This window comes from Scleropages formosus, chromosome 19 (genome assembly GCF_900964775.1).
Source record: "Scleropages formosus chromosome 19, fSclFor1.1, whole genome shotgun sequence".
Lineage (NCBI taxonomy): Eukaryota > Metazoa > Chordata > Actinopteri > Osteoglossiformes > Osteoglossidae > Scleropages > Scleropages formosus.
Window position 1 is genome coordinate 19,108,977 of NC_041824.1, and position 24,205 is coordinate 19,133,181.

A 24,205-nucleotide genomic window follows, 5' to 3' on the forward strand; every position below is an offset into this window, starting at 1 on the left:
TCACACTGGTCTTCCATGATTTTGGCTAATTTTTCTCATCAGATTTGCTCCAACTTCAATTTCTTTTTCAAAGAGCTACCAATTCTCAATGGGATTGACATCAGGACTATAACTGAGCCATCACAGAACATTCACTTTTCTTTTCTTGAGCCATTCCCTTGTTTCCTTGCTCGTCTTCCTGAGATTATTGTCCTGCTGAAAGGTGTTCAGTTATTTTTCAGAATGAAGCACGTTAAGTTGCAGTATTTCTGCTCTAACAACAGCATCCCTACAATAAAGTATGGTGGTGGCAGCATCATACTCTTGGACAGCTTCTAATCAGCATGGAGTGGGCATGTTATTAATACAGAACAAAGAACGAATAAGAACAGAGAAATTCTGCATCAATTCCATCAAGGTATTTAGATGAGATTTGGAACACACCACAGATATTTAAATTTAATTTAAAAAAAAAAAAAAAATCATATGAAGCACTGTAAAGGACCCCAGTTGATGTTTAAAACTTATCTTCCTTTGTGAATACCTTTGTTAAATTTCTCCTTTGGTATTTGTACTTTTATTTTGTTATATAATTGCAATGGCATACGGTCATTATAAGGGGGCTTTTATTTTGACACGGTCTTGTATTCCCAAGAGCCCTGCGCTTAGATTTGACGAGTTAGTTTAATGCGGTTGGCGCGCAGGTATAACTTATCCCAGCTTGTGGTTAGCTGCGTGCTGCAAGAACTAAATAATTTGTTTAATATAAGGATTCGCAACCCTCCGAAGAGGCACAAGGTTTGTACATGTAAATTGTTGTAAATGTTTTCTCTTTTTTGATGTAATTGTACTTGTTTTGTCCATGGAAATGAGATGGTTATGTTACGGCTCTGTTTAACGTACTCTGATATTGCCGAAGAACTGAACGGAAGCTAAATGCTAATATTTTGTGCTTTCTTGTGACAAGCACAAATTTATTTATATATACAAATAAATTTTCTCTCAGAATTTAGCGAATTAAGGCCATTTACTTGGAGAAAATGTGGCTGTCACATGCTGGGATGTATCTAATTCAGAAAGTTATTGGGTTCGTTTGCTGACAGACTACAGGTTTTAGTTTATTCTCAGTAATTGCAAAAACAAAACACCACCATTAAGAACAGGAAATGGCTGTAAGGTCAGCTACTGTAAGTGAGAAGAAGAGCAATTCAAAAACTAAAATAAAAGGCAAAATAACCCAAGTCAAAATTTCAGGGAATCTGAACAATCTCAAACAAAACTGAACAGTCTTCGGCACAATTCCCAGCTTAAATGCCACAACTTTGAGGGGGGGAAAGAAAAAAATTCTAATCGTGCTTCTCCTTCTTTTCTTGGACTCAGAATTGTTTTTAACTGGCTGCACTTTATGGGGGAGAGGGGACCATGGCCTGGGCTCCTGCCCCATCACAACCATGAGATGGGAGGCAAGAGGTAGGACCCAATTGCAGTGGTGTTTTTTAAAGATTACGGGGGAGACAAGAGCCGTGGTCAGGGACGGGCAAAGTTTCTGCAACCAAGCTGCAAACATCGTTCAGCGGGGCAAATCCTAAATTTTGATAGAGGTGGGGAGCGATAATCAGAACCCAAGGAAAGTCGTTGGGCAAGGAAACAGGGCAGGGAAGAGGAGGCAGGAGACAGATATTCAAGAGTTTGTAGGATGCTGGTGAGTGTAGAAGGGGCAGTTGTCTCTGGGAGATTCCATAACCTAAGAGCAGCAGTTTTTATAACCTGCCCTGTTGATTCCTGCCAGGTGTGTGTGGTTAGGGCACGGCTGGGGGCTTGAGAGCCCCTTCACAACGGTGGATGAAACTTTATTTGTCAGCCTGTAAATCTTGTCATAGATTTAGCTAAGAGTACAAACATTATTTCTATCTTTTTGTGAACTCTCCAGGACACATATGTTGCATTTTAGGAATATTTTTAATTAAATTTAGAACACAGACAAGTAGTGCAGGTCATTTATTATAGCAGACTTTATTCCAAATATTTCAGCTTCAAAATCTGTCCAGCTGCTTATTCTTTGTTGCATCTGTGTAATTACATTTGAAGCCTTAGTCTGCTTCCCTGCAGTTATTAAACAGAATGGAGAGTACAGCTTTGCTCCCCAACAATTACACTAGTTCCACTTTTATGTACTTAAAGTAAAAGTGAAGAAAATTAAAACCTGTTCAGTACAAAAGAGTGCTTTATGAATATTTTACAAATTCAGTGTATTAGTTGATGGAACATGGCACTTGTGCATTAACAGATAAAGAAAAGAGTAACTTGGAATTACTATTGAAAGTTAGGAAAGAATAGAAATAGGGAAAAGGAAATTTTTAATTTTTTTTTTTTTTTTTTTTTTTTTTTTTTTAATGGCATGAGACCCTGGAATAACCTTATTCACAATAGCTAGTAATCTCCTGCTCAGCATAAAGAGCATGCATGCTGAAAAAAACTTAACCTTTTCAGTGATTATTTGTCTGGAGAGTGACTTTTTATGCTTTATTCATGCAGGAGTAACATTTCATATAGTTAAAGGTTATTTTCCTTGCCAAAGTGGGGAAAATTTGTCATTTATCCCAAGATTTAAAATTTGCCAGTCAAAATAGCAACCACTTGTCATTGGCATCAGATCTGACATTGTATAATACAAGTAAAACAAACCTTGAGTTTGTAACATTGTGGCTAAAACATAGTCTTCTCAGAAAATAGTTTCCTTTTCTAGAGACTTCCACAGCCCACATCAGTGTGTCTGTGAATAAGAGCACTGAATGACACAACAGAACAGCTCAGTGGTATCTGACAAAGGAACAGATGACAATAAAACCATAACCATTTGTCTTAACATACCTGCTGGCCTTTTACTGTCACTGATGGGAAGTGCGATCAAGTTCAAAAACAGAGGTTGACACCTGATCAGTCAATCACTCTTGGCAAAGCACTAGCTGACTGTTTTCATATAATAAATATTAAGTACTGGTCTTGCCATAGTAGTCAGGTGAGTTGGCTTGAGCAGCTATGTGAAATGTTTCTGGCTCCTGATATCTAGCTTTAAAGAGACAAGAAAGTACTGCAGTGCACTTTGTATTCGATTTAAATTTTGGCCTTATTAAATAATGACTGTTTATCCGGTTCTGCAAACCGAGCAGAATTTACTGAGCCTTCATTAACAATAGAAAAACAAACATTCTAGAACCCATACATAGCTCCTCATAAATATTAATTTGTCTCAATATAAAGTGCCCAAATGTTAATTGACTGTGCATAAATTATTAGAGGATTTTTGCAGATGCATACTTTATGATATCTTACTGTCCATAATGCACTTTGTAAAGATCTCATAATTATGAAAATTACTTTAAGGTATTTGAGGTGAAAACAACCCCCGGTGATAAATGTTGCATATCTTGTAAATTGTTTGTGACATGCCATTAAAGTGTTCAAATATTCATTCAAGATGGATGTACTTGGTTATTTTCATAGACGCAGAACAAGGAGCTTTCAAACACAGCTCTGGTCTAGATTAAATAACTGAATAGGCAGTTACAGCAGTTTTAAGGTCTCTAAAGCAGTTGCATTAAACTTTGCACTGAAGAAATTCAGCTAGAATGCTCATTTGTGCAAATGTTTGCAGTGAGTGACACTGCATGAGATTGGAATAATGAATCACTGCTCATGCAACACTTTTTTTAAAAGCACAGTTTTTCCTCATATTTAACCCATACCTGAAATACAGTTTTCTCAAATTATACCACAGGGTCAACAAATTAATGCTCATGAAAAGTATGGTTATACAAGTCCTTCACAGTGCAAGCACACACTCATTTACTGAGAAATACACACACCATGAACACTTTACAGTTACAAGTTCACATGAACACCTGTCGTTAGACTGCGGGAGGAAATTGGAGCAGCAGGAATATCTTTTTACTGCAACATCAACAAGCAAGTACCCTGATTAAGAATACTACATCGGTATATACAACATTTTACTCACTTAGCAAATATTTTAGTGATGAATTATGCAGGTAGTTCATACATTTCTTTTCTCTGCACTAATAACTATTTTTGCAGGGCAAATAAAACATATTTTCAAAGATCTTTCACACATATAATATATTTGGAAGTGCAGACAAATCTTATATTTATGCTTTACTAAAATTGCTGTCAGCTTCACAGCCTGTTAGAATCACAACACAATAAAAAGGTTTTAAAACATGCCATACATGAAAGTAAACCAATAAATTTGAATGTATATTTGTAGCACAAGATTGTAACTCAAACTTTTTTCATTTAACTCATTTCAGCTGTTTATTCATGCAATTTATTACACTACATAGTTAAATCAAAAATTTCAGTGTAGTAAACCTTATGTCTTCCAGGAAAACTGAGTACTGAAATTTCATTCCCTGCAAAAGGAAGCCCAGATGTTTTGTCATAAGAATGTACGCATCATGGGGCACTGATTAAATGATAACACATAAGAATAACACATTCTTTCTCCGATCACTGCACGGAGTTTCCTTGTGTGCGTTTGCCCTGTGGGTTACAGAACAACAAAGGATAGGGTTCATTCTTCCACTCAGCAAAGTACATAAAAATGGTGTTAAACAAACTAAATAGCACACACACACACACATTTTCTGAACCGCTTGTCCCATACGGGGTTGCGGGAGCCTACCCAGCAACGTAGGGCATAGGGCCGGAGGGGGAGGGGACACACCCAGGACAGGACGCCAGTCCGCCGCAAAGCACCCCAAGCGGGACTCACCCCAGACCCACCAGAGAGCAGGACCCGGTCCAACCCACTGCACCACTGCGCCACCGCGCCCCCCCAAACTAAATAGCCTTGATTTATAATTCTTTTATGTGGAAAGCGTAAGAACTGTCAGCAATAAAAAAATCAATTAATAAATTGCACACTTGCCCCTTCATTCTGTGAAATTACTGAAGCTCTTAATATAATACATGTAATACATTTGTTCAACATGTTGAAGACATCACAATTATAAATATTAACATTACATACTATTCTTTCTCTTAAAAGTATGTAAAAGAAAATAAAATGTCTTAGAACAAGGCTGAATTTACAGTCCCACTCCATAGTGAGCTCTTTCGATTAAGACATGGCAAGAGGTGTTTACTGGTGACCTTCAGCTCCTGCTGAATTATTTACATTTAAATTAGAGCCGTCCTGCAGAGTAGCCTTGCTATGTACTGAGCATCAGGGGCATCCCACACTTCACACAACCTCTGAGCTGCAAAGGAAGTTGGGATGTGCTTTGAAAAAAGTAATTACAGTCAGAAACATGAAAATCCTGCTTGTCCTTCAACAACAGAAAAAGCACTCTACCACACACTGCAACCCCAATACCATTTGTAGCTCATCGTGCTCCCAAGGACATGACTGTACATCTATGTATAATTATCAATTTGAATTTTGAATACTCCTGGTACAGGTGTGGGCAGGAAACGCAAATGGCATTCCTTGACTCAACTTTGATAACTTCTTTACAGGCAGTAAAATCTGTTGAATGGTTGGTATGGGATGCAAGAAACTCACTGAAATCAGGAAATCACTCTCCTGATTTTGCAGTGCATTGTCTGATTTTTGACTGAATCTGGAATAGGTGGTACCACCAAATGGCATTCATTTTTTCTATCTCCCAATGAAGGTACCACTGAACTGAAACAATTTTATTTTCCATTTCTGAACAATAACATATATAAACACTGCCATGGTTTTCAGCCACCAGATGGAATACATATTCAATTATTAAAAGATCTCATTTTGTCAGGAAACTGTGAATCCTCTGAGACTACACTCCTTCAACATGACATCGTGAATATGGGGTCATGAGACTACACAATTTTATGCATTAAAATTGTATTTACCCCCTTTCTGAACTAAGCCAAATTTGCCCGCTAGCTAAAGACAATGAAGTTATTCATGACCACATTTGATAGTGTTAGTACAGAAGTGGTGTACTGAAGAATACATGAATAACTAGAGAAACAATAATACTACAAACCACATGGAAAGCAAAAACATATTTTCATGTAAAAGATTTTTGTTTGAAAAAAATGTACATAATTTTCACTTAAAGACCAATTTTTTTGAACTAGTAAAAGTGCGAGGAAGGTACCATAATGAGCCTAGACTGTTTCAGCCGCAGAGGCTGAGAATGTGTTCATGATGAATAAGATACCTGTTTGTCTTCTTTGTCAGAAAAAGTCAGTATGATAAGAAAAAACATCAAGTTTAATTTGATGACCTGAATTTCAAGCAGAAGGATGTGAAAGTTAAAGAACCAAAATAAGCCTCACAGACAGTGTTAACAATGGCTGAAACTCAAAACTTAAACTGAACTAAAACTTAAAAACTCAAAACTTCAAAGCATATCTCTATGTTTGGGAACAAGCGTGTGAATTAATTTTTTTTTAACCTCACCCATCCAAAATTCAAATCCCGCATTAGTGACAAACATCTTGCAGCTATACTTCAAGTTGACACAGCCCCAGACATGAAACCAGATACTGATGAAGGAAACTAATCTTCTTTTTGCCAGTTTTCTGTTCAGAACAGTATAATAGGCAACATATAAAAACAATTTGAGTAATAGGATGTTTTCAGCCTCAAGGTATAATGGTCAAATCCAGTATATCCATTATAATCTGCATATAACATTGTGAGAAAGCCAGTAGTTTCCACATTAATGCAAGTTATGTGTTTTTCTAATCTCCATCCAAAAATGTTAACTTGACAATCTTTCTGCAGAAGGCCATCTCTGCAGTTGGGATAAATTATGTACATTCATTTGAAGTATGATTGTCATGACTGTGTTCTGTTTTTGTTTATGATTTAATTCAGTCTTAACTAAAAAAGTGGGATGCTGATCATTTAAAAAGAGAATAGTGTAAACAGGATAAACATACTGTATCATATCAAAGAGCAGAAAGCTCACCTACATGGAAACATGTTTTACTGTCCTTGCTGGAAGATAAACATTGTCAGCAATGTCATCAATACAATTTCAGAGAGGGAGCATTTTATTAAAAATAATACTGCAGACGGTGAAAAAATGGGAATCCCATTTTTTTTTTCAGAATGAAACTGCTAAGTTCCTCTTAGCAGGAGGAAGCAGGGAGAAAGGAAGGGGTATTTGGCTGAGGTAGCTGGCATGATCATTTCAAACATTTGGACTGAAAGCATTTTCCGAAAGTCCATAATCAGCTGACAATAGCACCCACATAAGTCGTGAACATTAGATTTTAATGAAAAGGGGAGTACCTCGTACCATCTGTGATTCATTGAAATGCATGTAGTCTTTCTTTGCATAATTATAGTATCCCATGATTCCAATACATTTGGGAGATGACATAACAGTGCTCTGGTGTTACTATGAAAGTGATTATGTAAATTTATTTAGCTGAATGTATTTCCAAAACTAGGGCAACAGGTAGTGTAGGGGTTAAAGATGCCTCCTTGCACTAGAAAAATCTGGGTTCCATTGCCAAGACTTGCTGCAATACCTTTGATCATGGTACTTACCCTGAAATGCTCTAGTGAAAGTTACCATTTGTATGAAATAGGTAGAGAACTGCAAGTAGGTGAATCATGTAAGTAGCCTTGAAAAAAATTCTCAGATAAATAAATAAATAACTCCAAGTGAAGCTATAACCTGTACTTCCATTGTAATCTATGGGGCATGGACAAAATAACAGGAATACCTCATGGAAAAAAAAAAAGTTTAACTTGGAATTTAAACCTGTATGTCGTAAACTTCACAATGCTCCAATGTATGATAGGGCCGCCATTCAGAACATGTTTGTATCCAAGGCCAAGTCACAAAGATGCATAGCTTGGTTTATGGAGCACAAAACCTTAACTCTTCAGCAATGAAAAAAGTAATAAGGTCTGATTAATCATTTTTCACACTATTTCGCTACATGCGGATGTGTTTACATCTGGAAAAAGTCAAGGGATGCCTTCAACACACAATGTCTGTTGCCAACTCCAAACACGGTTTATAAAAATGCAAACATAACTCTCAATATGGTTACGGTTTGGTAGCAATCTTGTTGGAGTTATTAGATTCATTAATTGTTCTGCATGCTCATATAATGTCTGATGAACATGAGGCCATTTTTCAGGACCAGGTGCACTCTGTGGTGCAAAAACTGTTCCCTCCATATTTCCAGTATCCCACCATGGTAATGCCCTCATACACACTGTTAAACCAATTCAACACCTTCTATAGCCTTCCCAATCAGCAGATCTGAACCTTTATTGGAAGTTCTGGAATAGAGACTGCAAAGAAGATTTCCATCTGATTGTTCCCTCAAAGAACTAGAAGCTTTTCTTGTCAAAAAATGGTGTAATATCCCACTACACACAGTACATTACTTACATGACAGTAGTCCAAGAAGGACTGGAGCTGATGTGAATGAAAACAGTGCCTGACTTTTTATTAGGTCCTCAATATTAACATACTGTCAAAAGTTTCTATTATTTTCTTCACCTTCTGTTGGCTTACCTTAAATTCTTCATATTACACACAGGGGGCCTGGTGATGTGGTGTGTTTGGCCTGTTCTCGCTGCGGGGCAGGTCTGGGGTTCGAGCCCCGCTTGGGGTGTCTCGTGGGGGACTGGTGTCCCACCCAGGGTGTGTCTCTTGGCCTTGCACCCTGCGTTGCTGGGTAGGCTCTAGCTTGAGGCAAGCAGTTGTAGATGATGCAACGTTGGTGATGTAGTCAAGAGGACTAAGACGGTGAAACAGAGCTTTTGCAGATGTTTGAGTTTGTTTAAAGCACTATATGTCTCCATGCAGTGCCAAAGATTCCAACTACTACCACAGAAAATCTCCTTGTACACTTTACAGTGTACTTGTGCACAAAATAACTTCTGCTTTTCCTACTGGACTTCTTACATTATCATCATGCTGGTGTGTACGCTGACCTTCAGTTAGTGCCAATCGAACTTTAGTTATTAACCATACCTGTCTTAAACCGAGAAATGTGGCAATTAGAATTCTGGTAAGAAATGTTGACCCAAAAGGTGCCAAAGTACCATGAATTCCCAAATGTCATACCATTTAAAGTCAGTTTTGCCCCTATAAAGCTATTTGCTGAACTATGGAGAAAACTGTAAAATGGGGTGTTTATACAGTTGCGTAACGACCCTCGTTACTGTTCTGAGCCGGAAATGTGTTTTATTCTAATCGGTTAGCGTTCGGTAACATACAGGGAATATGAGGGGATGGTTGCATCTGCCGGGGAGAAAGAGAAGCGTGCCTGGGGGTGCTAAGCAGGCTGGGAAAGTTGGCTAGACACGTAGGTCCTGGAGGAAATGGGGTCTTCAGACCAAGGGTGTTATTTCTCTGTGTGCTGGAGTTCGAATAAAAGGCTCAAACTGAACGCTGCCTCTGTGTCCTTCTTCACCCCATCCAAACCCATGGCGCTGCACGCCACATTAGTGTCAGAAGCGGGATGGGGCAGGACGATGAGAGGCTGGATACGGGAGCAGTTGAACAGCGAAGAGGAGGAAAGGAGAAACGGCACGAGAACAGAAGCCAGCAGGACGAAACAACAGTGTCCGGCAGAGAAAAAGCCTGCTACGGTGGACGTCAAAGTGGAGAAGCGGGTGCGGAGCGCGGGTGTCCAGGGGGACCCAGGGGAAACGCATGCTGTGGTGAAGACGGCGGAGAAGGGCTGCGAGGTGCTGCTGGAGACAGGTGAGCAGGTCGAGTGGGGTCTCCCTGCGCCCAGGAAAAGTGCGGCAGAAAGAGGCAGCGGACCGCTGTCGGGTGTGGAGGAAAGTTGCCCCGCGGAGAGCGACGCTTTCCCGAAGAGGTCAGACGACGTGCTGGATGACACTTAGCAGCGTGCCTTGTCTGTGGACAGGCAGGGCTCCGTGACGGAGGAGCGCGAACTCTCCAGCAGATGAAGATTTCGCCGCTTTTGACGTTTTGTGGAGGAAGTGCCTAGCCTGAGCTTCTTAAAGGTAGGGCTGCGCGGCGGAGCAAATGCCGAAAAACAGGAGGGCTGCCCAAAAAGAGGCAGCCGGTTTTACAAGTGTCGCAGCGGGCTCGACGTGTAGCGAGGTGGCAGAGGCGTGAGTGTCAAGCAGGGCAACTTTGTCAGGTCCTCCGCCAGAAGGTGACCGAGCGGCGAGGCGTGCGGTGAGACGACCAGAGGCGCAAGAGGGGTGTTCACCCCCGACGACGGAGCTGGGGCGGCGTGGCTGTGGAGAGTGGACGCGAAGGCCCCACGAGAGCCAGTAAGCACTGGGAGCACAAGGCGGTTGTTGGCAAAAGCCACGTTGGTGCCGCCATGTCTGGTACGTGCCAGATGCGAGGAAAAGAGCGGCGCTGGGACCGAGGCCAGGCGGTCAAGGGACTGGGATGGCCGTCTAAACCCCCGAGCGCACTACCATGGCATGGTGGGTTACTGCGATTGTCCCCGCCCCAACCACCAGTGTTGAGCGTCCGGGACCTGCTCTCCTGACCGGAGGCACGTGAGGTATAGCATCGGACAGTGAGACACTTGTGGGGCAGCTGCTATTCTTTTAATGGGGGGCAGTGTAACGGCCCGCGTTACTGTTCTGAGCGGGAAATGTGTTTTATTGTAATTGGTTAGCGTTCGGTGACGTACGGGGAATATAATAATATATATATTATATAAATAATATATATTACCAGGGTGCTAAGCAGGCTGGGAAAGCTGGCTAGACGCGCAGGTCCTGGAGGAAATGGGGTCCTTGGAGCGAGGGTGTTATTTCCCTGTGTGCCAGTGTTTAAATAAAATGTTTGAAATGATTGCTGCCTCTGATTCCTTCTTCACCCCATCCAAACCCATGGCGCTGTGCGCCACAGTTGTTTGGCGTGAAAAAATTCCATTCGCCAGATATGTTTATTTATTTAAAAGCAAGGTGAAATAGCAAGCAAATTAAAAATACCGTTCTGTTTTTCCTTTTCTAAAGTCAGTCCATATAAATTCCTGAATTGATGCTTAATGAATTTTTCTGAGGTTCATGAGTTCTGAAAAAGCCAGAAAAATAAAAAATAAATATCCTGCATATTTTGTCAAAACCTAGTACTTACAATAAACCTCTACATCGCTGGTATAAGGCTGGAAAAAAATGATGCTGAACTGTCCTTGAGACAGCTGGTAGCATGGTAGTTTGGCACAGTGGCTGCCTCTGGATCCAAAAAGCTGTAGGTTCTAATCTCACCTCCAGCTATAGCACCCCTGAGCATGGTACTTACCCTGAGTAGCTCCAGTAAAATTTCTCAGCTGTATATGGGTAATTAATTTTGAAGTAGCTTAACATCGTCAGTTTGTTTGGAGAAAAACATCAAATAAATGTAAATCATTTTGTAGAGTAGTATATTATTTTTTAGATCTTTCCATCCCTGTTAATTTTTTTTTTTTTTACTGTGAACCGTAAGTGTGCACACTCCTGAACAATTTTTCATTTAAAGTGAACAGCTGACTTCTTCCGAAAGCATATCATATTTTCAGATTTTGCACATACAGCAGCTCTGTCACAACTCAGCCTCCTAACCTGACAATGTGTGTATATGAGACACATCCTCAGACTCCTCACTGTTCTTCATCACTCAGGCTTTTTTCTGTCATTGCTAATGATCCCGTGTCACTATGATATACTGATCTTTGACTATGTATGACATATTTTCACTCTTGCTGACCTCATCCTATTGGAAATCTCCTCAATGTGTTCTCTCCATGTTTGGGGAATTGCCTACTGCCGTGTTGAGGTTTGGGTGAACCATGTAGTATCGTCGTTGGAGCAATGAATCATTGTTGTTTACTTATGTGGTGCACTCACTCACTCCAGGTGACATATAAAGTGGAGCAAGATGCACACTGCTTCTTTGAAAGTCTTTGTAATGTCAGCTTCCAATTCACCTGGTAAAGATAACTGATCTATGGGATCGGTGCTCGACATCACAAAGTCATATTCTTACCCTAAATGAGATGCCCTTGTTGACCATTTTGTTTCTAGAAGAAGTGAAGAGCTATGAATGTATTCAGGTCATCTCTCTCATTTTTTTGTCGTTTGGCTCTTTTCTGCATCTTGTCACTTATTCTCCTTTTCAGCACTGAAGGTTTGGATTGTTTTCTCTCAGATTTCCAAACACCAAAACTATGAGGCAACATATGCTGTAACGTAGTGCTTTCCGTTCAGTAGCCTTCCATGCTGTTTTCTCTTGGAGCTGTGGCTCTTGCTTAGTGTATTTGCCCTGTATGCCTACGGCCCCGGAAGGGTAGCACTTCTCCAGCAAAGACAGACAACTCCTGCAATCTGGATAATTACAGAATTGGGTCATCTGAGCACGGTAGGGAAATGCTTTCCTCACCCTGATCTCTGCAAGATCTTGGCTGCTGCTGCTTCCCATATGTGGAATGGGATGCCAGACATCATTTTTGTCAAATCCAGTTCAAAATCCAGATATCTGCTAACATTCTCCTTGACACTTTTATGTCATTTTGAAATATGTTTCTTTCTCTGTTATAAATCATGTTCTTGAAATCATTTTCTCCTAATTTAATTGTTACTGTTAAAAATCTGTGAAATTATCTGCTTTTTCATTTAGAATTAATTCAGTCTTGTAACTGACTTGTCAGTATTATTCCATTTAGAATTCAATTGCTAGTCAATGTTACAAATAATCTGCTTGTAAGTCCAAAACAATTTTCTTGTCAGTGTTATTTCACTTGTAAATTACATCTTTATTTTTGCACTGGTTTTGCTATGCAGTTGTGCTTTTCCACTGAAATGCTAGATAGCAATTTGTGAGGTGTCATGGAACTGGCTAGTTCAGCAGGCCTCTGGAAAGCTATAGCCAAAGAATGAGAAAATAAGAGGAAGCAAGAAAAAAAAAAAAAAAACATGCATTTACTGCATATTGAAGACCAGGGTCTGCTGCCCACAAACACCGAATGCCACAGGATGATAGTTTGTCAGGAATGTTCAAAGTCATGCAGTGGAATAGTGCCCTTAATGAATTTGTAGAGAAGTAGTATGGGAAATGAGATGCAAAGGGCTCAGGGGATTATGAACTGTAGCATTCGACATAAAAACAATGTATGTTCATAAATAATATTAGAAGACAAATGATAACTGAAAAGACTGAAAAAGATGGGGCTGAGGTAGATATGGAGACTACAGCTATTCCTAGAGGATGAAACCATGAGTTGGTGATACTGGCATGAAATAGCCTGTTATACATATGCAATCTGTGATGTCACACACAACCATCGATTTTCTACATTTATTCTAAATTATAGTTTTATATGATTAATTGTGAAACAAATTGTAATTTCACTCTTTTTTTCTCCTCTACAGTGTAAATACCTGTGGTGCTCATACAGTATATAGTTGTTGGAGTTGGGAGCACAACTGGGGAAGAGATATTATAGCGGAGTTGGGCCAGCTTGGGGAACCACAGGTGTCCAGTTCTTCTGACAGGCTTCAGGCCTCCTTTGTACCCACAAAGGCTGGGAGCTCAGCAGGCGAGAAGGTAACTTCTCTCTTTTTATATAGAACTTCTAAAAAGAGAAGAGTACCAATGGAAATGTGCAGTACTTGTAATTCTGTCCTGCAGCTGCTCACCCATAGTCACCCATCGATAGGATGTCTCTCAGCAAATGCCGTGTGGGACTGTAGCGCCGCCTTCAGATCTCCCTATTTGCTCACAGAAGCCGAATTTTCTTGGCACTTCCTCAATGCGGCAGGCTTAATAGCACTAGTCCACAGTGCCTGATGACAACAGAAACTCATTTGCATGTGAAACAACCATGCAACAAAAGATGGGTCGTGCTCCTCCGACTGGGCTAATTGTCCCTGCTGTTCTTTCAGTCTTTGACAGGCACATGCAACCATGTCTACATACACTAAATGAGCAGCCTGTGCTCTCATGCCCACACACTACTTGCTATTCTAAAATTACAGTGGGATGACTGAGAACATGCACTGCAAGTTCCATATGTAAGGCTGTATTTCCAGACCTTGAATCTCACAGTTAAGCCAAAGTTGTGCATTATGTCCTTATTCTGTGATTAAAACAATTTAAATTCTCCCAGTGGAGTGGTTACAGTTATAATGCATACAGTTATAATCTGTTTCATACTTGTGGTGGTATGGGCCTTTTCTAATACTTTAGATCTGTCTTAACTACTATGGAGTCTGCAATTAGCGTGTGAAAAGAAAAGTAGAGAGGAAGGAATGGCAATCCAGGCTTTATATATTGATAGGTCTTAGTAGAACACATAAGTCCAATGGGTTTATTGGTCCCTTAAAAACTTCATGTAGCATGAAGGTAAACCGTACGCACTTCCTAACATGTTTCTTGCATTGCCATTGGGGGTATGGAAATCAAAGATGGGCTGTTCACATGCCATTCATACTAAATTTTCCATCTTACAACTTTCTGTTATAGATCAGGACATTAGAACTTCATTACACAAATATGTGGCAATTTTTATTTACGTCAAAATGTGAAATCTACTAAATTAATCTATATTCTTTTCTGAAATTTGTCACCATGGGGGAAGAGTGTATTTATAATGATGGCACCTTTATCCATTATTTAAATATCCCTGCAGTAAATGTCATCTGTGCTTTAGTTAAGGAATATCTGATCTCAGCTGAAACTTGCATTATTTCAAAAAAATGTTTTGATTTTAAATTATTGTAAATATGAGCATATGGTCACATAAGGTGAAATGTTTTGCAAGTCTCAGAGTCAGATTTGTGAAAAAATGTCACACATTGATTTTACAATCAAGTACACAGGCATAGGAAAAATGCATATATACACTGCAGGTTTGTAGAAACCCAGGTTATGTGCAGAAGGAAATGCCACTCCCAAGCCTGACTCCAGGAATGGCTCATGCTAACCATAATCTGAGCAAGCTAAACATAGCATTTTTTTGTGTATTTACAGGGATCTTTATGGATGGTTCTTCATCTAGTTTCTCCCATCAGACCTGTTTGTCAACAGAGACCGCATAGCTTTGAGATTCATACTGGTACACAGGCATGGAAGTGGAATAAAGTGCCTTTGGATTAGCAATATAAGCCTATATATATATATATGTATAGTAAAACTGGACCAAAGAGAGTCTTCAAACTACAGTTGATCACACTCCTCAAGCGTTTCCAGCAAAGCTTCTGTCAGTGTGCTGGAAAGAAGGCTCCACTCAATAGCTGAGACTCAGATTCATGTAGAACAATACAGATTTGTGTGTTTTATGGACTTGTAAAAAGCATATGACCCTGTTGTGGGAGGTATTGCACGAATATGGGATACCTCAATTGCTCATGTGTGCCATCTAATCCCAGTATGAGCACAATGTGACTTGTACATGTAATCTCAGTGTTAAATCAAATACATTCTGGGTGGATATACAGATGAAAATGTTTTATATGCTTTCATGTTGGTGATTTTCATAAACTGGAAATTAAAATCCAGTCTATCCTTGGCGGTTGCCTGATTGGGGGTCTAAAGGTGGAATCTGTCCTTATGTTTTTTGACTCATCCACATGGGAGCTTTTAATATGCCCTTTAACAGTTTGCTGCCAAGTGTAATGTGGCTAGGATGAACATCAGCACATCCAAATTTGAGGTCATTGTCCTTTTCCTGAAAAATGTTGACTGCTCTTTCCAAGTGAAAGAGAACAACTAACCTCCTTCCAGGACTTTGATTATATTGGGATCCTATTCATGAGCGATGATGAAGGGGAATGGGAGACCGAAAGGCAGACTGATGCACCAATAGTCCTGTGGGCATTGTACTGAACTGTGGTGGGAAAATGGGAGCTGAGACTTCAGACAAAGCTTTTGTTTAATTGCTCAATTTATGTCCCCATCCTCACCTATGGTCATGAGTTTTGGGTAATGACCAAAAGAATGAGATAATCGCTACAAGCAGCTGAAAAGAGGTTTCTTCAGAGGATCACTAGGCTCACTCCCTGCGACAGAGTAAGAGGCTCAGCAATCTAGAAGAGAGGTCAACTGAAGGTAGTTTGGGCTCTTGCTGGAGCTGTACTTGGCACCTCCCACTAAGATGAATCCCTGGGACAGACACAGGATGTGTTGGAAAGATTGTGTCTTGGCTGGCCTATGAATACCTTGGGATTCTCCAAGAGGAGGCTGCTGTAAGGGAATGGGAGGTCTGGGCCTGCCTATTTGGCCTGCTATCACTACAACCATTTGGAGGAAATGCAGAGGGAAACTTGTCATTTTATTTGACAAAATACAGATTTTGACCCTTTCTATTAATCAGCCAAATACAGAAGTACTTCCACTATATTGCGGAGGTGAACTATTTTTGGAGTATTCCCTCTTTACCAGAGGTGGGCAGTAAAACATTACATTTACTCAATTACTTCTACATCTGAGAAATTGTACTTCTCTGTGTAGTTTTAGACATTGAAGCTTTGTACATTTATTTGACTTCATTTGTAAAGGAAAAAGTATTTACTTAATTGCATTCCTGTCACCCTCTTCTTGTTACTTCTGAGTTGTTCACATTTATTGGTTTAACTGTCTCAACTCTCAACATATTAAAATGCCCCATGTTATATCTGATCAGTTTTAAAAGTCTGATGCAAGACTTAATCACATTTTAAGTCCATTATTCAATAATTTACTTTTACTTTGCTAAAATGTGTGCACTAATAAATTGCATTCTGCATGTTCTTAACATCTTGATACCAAAACAGAGAGGGTTATTGTCACACGAATCTTGACATAAATGCATTTTGTAGGTGCATGTCCAAAAAAGTACAAAAACAAAGGAAAAAATTATAATAACTTGTAGTTTTTCCCCTGTGATGGAGTTAGCTTGCATAGTTCTGTTTAAATTAATTTGCTGAAAAGCTATGTGGGGGCACGGTGGTGCAGTGGGTTGGACTGGGTCCTGCTCTCTGGTGGGTCTGGGATTCAAGTCCCGCTTGGGGTGCCTTGCGATGGACTGGCGTCCCATCCTGGGTGTGTCCCCTCTACATCCAGCCTTACGCCCTGTGTTGCTGAGTTAGGCTCCATGATCCCGTATGGGACAAGCAGTTCAGATAGTGTGTGTCTGAAAAGATATGTATATGCATTTTTTCTTTAGTTGTAACTGTAAATTAAAACTACAAATGTTATAGGGCGGCGTGGTGGCGTGGTGGGTCTGGGGTTCAAGCCCTGCTTGGGGTGTCTAACGGACTGGTGTCCTGTCCTGGGTGTGTCCCTTCAGCCTTATGCCCTGTGCTGCCAGGTCAGGCTCCGGCTTGCCGTGACCCCGCTCGGGTCAAGCGGTTGTTGACAATGGAATGGATGGAATGTTGTTAGTGGCCTAGAGCATTGTGTATAGAAGTTCATTGCACCACAATATAACAGTACAGTGATACATGGACTTCTAACTGATATTTCTTAGTAAATCAATATTCAATTTTGTGGCAAAACCTGAGATTTGTAAAGCCAGAATGTACAGAAGGTACCAGGGTATAACTCAAAAAAGAAACTTTCCAGTCAAGTGCAGAAACTGTAGGGTAAAATTTGTCGAGATGGTGAGTGTTTGGAATTAAAGAAAGCCATGGATTAAGCCAAGCCCTAAAAAAGGTAAAGCTGCCTCATTTGTGGTGTATGGGCTTGGTAGCTGCATATTATGAGTTCAAGACCCAGGAACCACCCTTTTGTAATACTACAAGCAAATTTCACACCAGCCAGTAGCAATATCTGACCAGGACCTGTGGAAAAATGCACCTAGACTGTGGGTTTAAAAGAGAATATGAATTAAGGATAAACACTTAATGGCAATAAAGCTCTGAGTTCAGAAGACTTGAGCATAAAGAATGGCTCATAACAGAAGAAAACATTTGCTATACACAGAAAAAATGGCCATGGGTGAAAGTTAAGTGATAAATCAATTTATGCCTCTCTAGCTTACCAAAGAGTATTTTTCGAGGATTGGTGAATGAGTTGGCATGTGTAAGTTTGTACTCATGCAAAGAATTCTTGCGACTGGAAGAGTAAGTAAAGCATGGAAATGCTAAATAGAAATTAAATTATTTAGCCAAGACTACTTTCACAGAGGGGGGTGCGGTGGTGCAGCAGGTTGGACCGGGTCCTGCTTGCGGTTGGGTCTCGGGTCCAAGTCCCTCTTGGGGTGCCTTGCGATGGACTGACATCCTGTCCTGGATGTGTCCCCTCCCCCTCCAGCCTTGCGCCCTGTGTTGCTGGATTAGGCTCCGGTTTGCTGTGACCCCCCCCCCCCCCCCCCCCCCGCTTGGGAGAAGCAGTTTAAGACAAAGTGTGTGTGTACTTTCACAGATCGTCTTATTTGGCCTTGTCTCTTATTTTGGGCTTACGGCCTTTGACATGATTGTCTGGCATTCACTGCCTCCAGTGTAACAAATACCCTTAAAAAACATTCTTGAGTGTTCCTAAAGATAATGGAAAACCTTTTTTTTTTTTTTTTTTACAGCTTAGTTGAAAAGATTTTCAACTCTTTTTACACTTCATTTTCAATGCATCATGTGCAAGAGGGCTTTGGATGTTCTAAACTGGAATGCTTGGAATTGTAAGTCCATTTTCTTGTTGCTGTAGGTGATTATGATGATGAAAATAATACTACTATGACTCTGAATAATAATAATAATAATAATAATAATAATAGCAGGAAGTTGATCTTACTAACTTTTTGTTCTGTTTAAATAAATGCCTGAGACACAATAAAGAGCAATAAAGAGCCCAAAGAGACAATAATATCGAGCTGACTTTAAAGAAGTCCAGCACTGAAAAACTGAAAACTGAATTTGCAGCCGAGAAAAAAGAAAATAACAAGGGAGGAAAGTGGCTATAGCATGTGCAGAATGATTATGACCACCATCCACACCTTGACCAAGACCACAGGGTCTTATAATCAGTACATGCTGGCATCTCTGGGGACGGTCTAACTCCTGCAGCGGGAAATGACTGCTGGCCCTTCGACTGCAGCTGTGAGTTAATTTCGCCATACAGGCAGAGAGGTGATGTGTAACAATGAAGGCCCAATACACTATCAGGTCAATTAACAATTGAATATATGGTGAATTAGAATTTTCCCTGCATAGGGCGTCACATTTCTCATAAGAATAATGCTGATCTATGTGTCTTGCCAATGTGAGAACTGTATATAAAGAACTTTGAAAACAGCAATAAAGCTATATTTTCTACCTTGCAAGTAAAGCTTTATAACAAAAAAAATCATCATCATCATCATCATTTCAAAAACACAAAAAAAAAGTTAGCTCAAAATGCGGTCTGCAGTAAGAAGAGTTAAGGAAAAAACATTTTTAAAATAAATAAATAAAAACCCATATCAGCTTGAAAAAACGCTTTCTCTGTTGTTCAGCAGGTTTTCAGTTCATTGCACACTCTTAGTCAACGACACCAACTCCTTGCAGATCACATGTTTGATTTTTCAGTGCTGTCCGTTCTCTTTCTAATCTCTGCTGGACACTCTTCTCACCATATCAGTAAGGGTTGAGTGAAACCCCAGAGTCTCATCACATAGTACGAGTTAGCAAGCTGACCCCCGCAGTATGACCCCACCATCAAACCCTGTGGCATTCTGCACAAATGTTCCCTGTAATATTCTCGATATGATTTCCCCTTCTTCTTCTTATATTGACCTCCTCTTCTTTTGGGGATGTCCACATGACCATCATGTGAGTTATCTGGAACAATTCAAAGACATGAACATACTATTGCAATCCGAAGGAAAAAAAAGAAAAAACTCTATTTTCTAACCCGAGCAAAGCATGCTGTATCTGGCTACACTGGCTGTACAAGGAGATACACAGTAGATGACTCTGTCAGTTAAACAAATTAGCTGACACCTACACTTTGTATAGTCAGACACAATTTTATTATTAAGGTGTTTTTTTTCTGTGATTCATTGCCTTTCCGCCAACTCATGTATTGCTCATATAAAGATCCTTTCCGGCTCACTGGCATGCATACACACAAACACACCTGCACACGTAAATGTGAATCCTTAGCCATCTATCCTGAAGTTGGATACATCTATTTCATTAATTTAAATACATGTCACAGTATTAGTAAAATCCACATCACTCACAATAATTTCTGCAGCAAGGAGAAAACATCTCAGAATGTTTTGAAATAACTTTAGAAACGTAATTGCAATGCTATAGGACAGCTATATACTGTAAACCAGAATAAGTTGCAAGAAAAAAATGCTACTACCACAATCAGAAACTTTTAAGCAGAAAATGGAAAAAGAAACCTTTCCCATATAGTACTTTATCATTTTGATTTATAAATCTATAGGGGATTCATCCACACCTTCAGAATACCTTCACTTAAAATAACCATTTTTCCTGGTCAGGGTGGTCCAGAGTCTATCCCAGAATCACTGGGCACAAGGCTAGGAGCCTATCATAGGGTAAGCACACACTACAGTCAATTTTATGACCAAATCACCTGAACTGCTGTAGTAAACTGCAACACTTGAGGAAACCCAAGGAAACATCAGGAGAACATGAAAATTCTACAGACTGTGTTGGAGTTGAATCTGTGCCTGAACAACCCAGGTACCATAATGCATCAGCACTACATACTGTGCCACCATACCAGCCCTTCTGAATGCAGACAGGGCACAATTCAGAATCTCTTTACTAGAGTACCTATGTCCTCATTACTTTTCTTCAGTTATCTCAGAGGTTACCTTGCAACTTTCTCTCATTCCACCTTCTCGCATTTGTTGTAGCTCAGACAAAGACTGAAGTTTTGTATTTATACTGCATGTTCAGACAGACAACACTTCAAAAAATCAGCTTTGATGGTGAAATACCAAGCATGAAATCAGTGCTTGTTAGCTTGCGGCCAGGACACAGGTGACAATGATAGATGTGAGTGTCTGGAGGGCGTGAGGCAGGCTGGGTGTGGAGGAGACTAGCAGGAACACAGCATGGCAGAGCTGCAGGTGGGGTTTGAGTGATTCATTGATGGATGGCCAACGTGAGTCCTACCTGCGGCAGACTGATGGACCTGTGAGGGGTCTCAGCGCTTCTTCTGCCACAGAGCCCCATTCAATATCTCTTGCAGCTTTTCTGTCCCATTATCTCTGCTCTCAGGCTCTTTGTTCCCTAATGGGGCGGACATCATCATTATCCATATCATCTTGTTTTCTGATGGGAAGTCCTTTGATAAAGCAAGTGATGGGACTGCACTGTGATCCTGTTATCTCCCTATGCATTTGTTTCTGTGGTGAAGAGTTGGGACTGTCCATTTCAAACAGTCTCTGGAACCTAAAGGAGATCTTTACTGTCGCAACCTGCCAGACTTTCTACTCTGCAGCTTACCACCACAGTGTGGTTATATTTGTGATAAAACAATGAATGTCTAAATTAAGAAGCTCAATACTGAAGTATCTGAAAACTTGACAGAACAATCCCTTTTTCTAAAATCCCTTCCCGTTCTAGTTTTATCCATTACTACCGATCGCAAGATTACACCCACTTTGTTTAGACCCTTTAATAAAAGAGAAAGCAGTGAAGCAAACAAATTTATTTAAAAACGTAAAAAAATAAAACAGCATCCCTGAGGACTCAACAAAGCTTAGGCAAGAACCAGAGTCTTATTTCTTATCCTCTTGTTATTGAAGGCTAGATCCTGGAGCCTCATTTGTATATCCTGGCATCCTTGGTTCAAGCTACAATCAACAAGGATCTAGCACCCCATAGCTCAGTCACCAGTTGCTGCATGTTTGTTAGACCATTTTCTTATTAGTACTTTAATTTTGTGCCTGTTGAGCTGTCCATTCTGCTAAATGGACTGGCTTAAATCTAAATTCCACTAGCACCATATTTTTCCATTTCCTACACTTTAACAACAGCTTCAGGTTTATTACCTGTGCAAAGTAATTGCTTCTTGCAGGATTAATGGTTTCATATAAGTATTACTGATAAATACCACTGAATGTATTGAAATTGTATTGCATGAAAAAGTAATGAAATTAGAGAGAACTGGAAAATCGTACATCTGCATCTATTGCTTTTCATCTGTTGGTGAATGGAGCTTTTGTTTTCTCATAGTAGCACAGATTGGATAAAGTGTCTGCTAAATGAATAAAAACAAATATGATATTATATAAATAAAAATTCAAATATGATGGAAGCGTAAAATAATACAGATGCCCCAAAGGGCCACAGTAGACCTTGATGACAAGGATGGTATCTATACCTAATACCGCACCGATGGCAGCCTTTTCAACTTGAGGCGACTGAAGGCCCACATCAAGACAGTGGAGCATCTTATTTGAGAACTACTCTTTGCCGACAATGCTGCCTTTGTTTCCCTCATGGTGACCGCTCTGCAGTGTGTACCATCCTGCTTTGTAGAAGTTGCCGAGCTCTTTGGGCTAGAAGTCAGCTTGAGGAAAACAGAAGTTCTCCACCAGTCTGCACCTCAGGAAGACTACCACCCTCTCCCATCACATTGGCAAGTCAGAGCTGAAGACAGTCCACCAGTTCAGCTACCTGGGGTGCATCATCTCCTCGGTCACCAAGGTCGACAAAGAGATTGACAACAGACTGGCAAAGGCAAACAGTGCATTCGGCAGACTGTACAAAAGAATCTGGAACAACAAGCATCTGAAGAAAGGCACAAAGGTCAGTGTGTAAAGAGCCGTTGTACTGGCCGCCCTACTCTACGGCTCCGAGTCGTAGATCACCTACCGTCACCACCTGCAACTCCTTGAGTGCTTCCACCAGCGTTGCCTCCACACCATCCTCAACATTCACTGGAATGACTTCATCACCAACACTGAAGTCCTCAAACAAGCAGAGGTCACCAGCATAGAGGCCATGCTGATGAAGATGCACATCTCCAAGATGGAGGATTATTGCCTGCCCAAGATTGTACTGTATGACGAACTCACCACACTGGCCACTGCAACAGAGTGGCACCGAAGGAGAGATACAAGGAATCTCTGAAGAAATCCCTTGGTGCCTGTTACATTGAACACCGCCAGCGGTCTGCTTTAGCCTCCGACCGCGAGGCCTGGAGACACACCATTCACCAGACTGTCTTCTCCTTTGAGAACACACGCAGGGCGGCTCTTGAGGACAAAAGGAGATGAAGGAAGAAATGTGACACTGGAGCACCAAACCCAGAACAGACTTTCCCTTGCAGCTGCTGTGGCCGGACCTGTCTGTCCCGCATTGGCCTTGTGAGCCACCAGTGAGCTTGCAGCAGACATGGGCAGCCCTCTTCCTAAATCTTTATTGGCAAAGCCAAGCCAGGATGATGATGACACCACGCGCACACACACGCACACACACACACACACACACACACACACACACACACACACACACACACACACACACACACGCACACCTTTATACGTATGAAAAGTGTCATAGTCACATACAGGTAAGTGAGTTACTGCCAAGGCAATATATGTAAAACTTAACTCACCTGTAATTACCTCATCCGGTAAGATGATGGAAAAAGTCTTATTCTAAGGTACTGTGGCATTTTAAACTTTGCTATTATGATGACAGTTTGGAAGCTCCATGCATAACAAATTTTTTTTTTTTTTGAAAATGAGTGTTGAAAATGTAGTAAGAAAGATTTAAAAATGGTGTAAAGCGCATGTGGAAAATCTCTGGGAAAAAATGGAATGGACTCATATTTTCACTTTGAGCTGAGTTAATCATTTGTCCTCCACAAAGCGCTAGGTTGTCGTCAATATAAAAAAGCTTTTTCTTTTTTCAGTCTTTTCTAGTAACCTTTCAGCATGTAGTTTGTGGTTGGGTGCTATAGGCCCATGTCATTAAAATTAAAAATATAATTCTTTAAAATGTGGAAGTAATGTTATTCCAATTGTGCAAGTCATTATTATCCATGGGTGATATGAAGGTAGACAAGCTCTTCAGGCAATGAGGTTTTGTTAAAGGTTACCACAGTACTGTCACCACTGTCGACAGCCCCTGTAAAGATCAGGGAACCCATGTGCTGTAAAAGCTGTTGGCATGGTCAGAGCCAAGTAACCCCATGGCACACACTGTTGAAACAAGTCAGTGGGCTCATGTCCACCACCTCAGGCAATGACTGCTCATCTTTTCAGTCTGCCTGAGGACCAACAAGATCATTCAAAGGTTTCCGTCAGTCACTTTATC

At 40.5% G+C, this 24,205-nt stretch overlaps 1 long non-coding RNA gene across 1 annotated transcript; it reads left to right on the forward strand.

Moving 5' to 3' along the window:
• Positions 1–674: 674 nt before the first annotated feature.
• On the forward strand, positions 675–13,424 carry LOC108939254 (uncharacterized). The gene is made up of 3 exons (XR_001966497.2): positions 675–777; positions 1,360–1,449; positions 13,373–13,424. It is a non-coding gene; the product is annotated as an uncharacterized LOC108939254 (long non-coding RNA).
• Positions 13,425–24,205: the final 10,781 nt, after the last annotated feature.